General features: G+C 43.9%; 1 protein-coding gene across 1 annotated transcript in view; it reads right to left on the bottom strand.

Moving 5' to 3' along the window:
- Positions 1-1,343, bottom strand: part of LOC129843265 (leucine-rich repeat and fibronectin type-III domain-containing protein 4-like) — a gene marked incomplete at its 3' end in the record, with an annotated part of 95,111 nt that extends 93,768 nt beyond the window's left edge. Inside the window, exon 1 of the mRNA XM_055911885.1 lies at positions 714-1,343. The remainder of the gene's footprint in view (positions 1-713) is intronic.
- Between the last annotated feature and the right edge of the window lie 350 nt (positions 1,344-1,693).

The following is a 1,693-nucleotide window of genomic DNA, read 5'->3' as shown; positions in this document are numbered from 1 at the left end:
TCATTTAACATGAATATGGGTTGCGTTTACAATGGTGTTTGTTCTTCACTGGTTGCCCTTTTCTTGTGGCAACAGTAGATATGGGAGATAATCAAAAAAACATTTTTTTTCTCTAATTCTTTGTGGATCTGTGTAATCTGAGGGAAATATGTGTCTCTAATATGGTCATACATTTGGCAGGAGGGCATCTCTCCATTTCTGTTTCTCTATTTGTTTTAAAGGAATAGTGCAAGATTTAGAGATTCAGGTAATTTATCTACTTACCCAGAGTCAGACAAACTAATACCATTTTTATGTGTCTGCATGCAGCTTGGAGATTATTAAAGTTAGCATATCGCTAGCTTAGCACAATTGCTGGTTGTCTCCCGGTGCAGTAGCCAGGTCCTCTCAAAAGCAGGAGAATTAACTGTACCTTTGAACTACTCAAAAAACTGGGAGGTTTACAGTCTTCCAAAGCTAAACATAGTCATAAATATTATAACAGAATTATAATTTCACAGATTATCATAAGACATGACATTATATCCACTTCCTCATTCTTTCCCGCTTGTCGCATAGAGATGTATAGAGAGCATTGCGCCATTGTATCTATCCCATTTTGGCGTGTGTGTGAGCGTATGGGCAGCACCATTGAGACAGATACAACGTTGCGATATCTATACATCTCTATGCGACATCGTTCTTTTCCCAGAGATAAAAGTGATGGAACCAACCTAGTCATCCGGATTCATCTGTACGGAATCACAGAATCACAGAATGTCCTATCTTCTCTTTATCCTTATCCGTCCAACGTGCTGCTCCTCAGAAAAAAAAACAGGCAACTCTCTCTCTCTCTCCTCTCTCTCTCTCTCTCTAGAGTGCACTTCTTCACCTCTCTCTCCCTGCCGCTGTCTCTCTCTCGTTCCCTCGTTCTCTCGCCAGCTGTACAACACGAAATCTCTTCAGAGGACAAACCCTCTCTCTTTCCTCATCCCCTTTCCCATTTCTACCTCCGTCCAGATCTCTCCGTCCGTAGATTGCATTTTAAGTCATGTTAATCCCTGCGTACAGGTATTGAATGAAAAGATGAAAAAGAGAGAGAGGGATGAAAGGAGAGGAAGAGAACATTAAACGAGAGAAGGAAAAACACTGTGATAATTCCCTCTATAGTTTTTTTTCCTGTCCTCCTTTTATTTTGTCCTCCTGTCTTCATTCATCCATTTATCTCTCTATCGCTTTTTTTCCTCCCCCTCTGTATCTCAGGGTAGACGGTTTGCAGTGGTTACTGCAGAGAGAGGATGGTGGAGTGTGACTGTTCATTATGTGCAGCCTACACAGACTGAGAGAGAGAGCGAGAAACAGAGAGAGAGAGAGAGAGCGAGAAACAGAGAGAGAGAGAGAGAGAGAAACAGAGAGAGAGACAGAGAGAGAGACAGAGAGAGAAACAGAGAGAGAGAGAGAGAGAGAAACAGAGAGAGAGAGCGAAAGAGAAGGAGGGAGGGCGGAAGGGCGAGAGAGAGGGACTGGGATAGAGAGAGAGGGACTGGGATAGAGAGAGAGGGACTGGGATAGAGAGAGAGGGACTGGGATAGAGAGAGAGGGACTGGGATAGAGAGAGAGGGACTGGGATAGAGAGAGAGGGACTGGGATAGAGAGAGAGGGACTGGGATAGAGAGAGAGGGACTGGGATAGAGAGAGAGGGACTGGGATAGAG

Source organism: Salvelinus fontinalis, unplaced genomic scaffold (assembly GCF_029448725.1).
Source record: "Salvelinus fontinalis isolate EN_2023a unplaced genomic scaffold, ASM2944872v1 scaffold_0102, whole genome shotgun sequence".
Taxonomy (NCBI): Eukaryota; Metazoa; Chordata; class Actinopteri; order Salmoniformes; family Salmonidae; genus Salvelinus; species Salvelinus fontinalis.
Note: the sequence above shows the minus strand (reverse complement) of the source record. Positions and strands in the feature narration are given on the sequence as shown.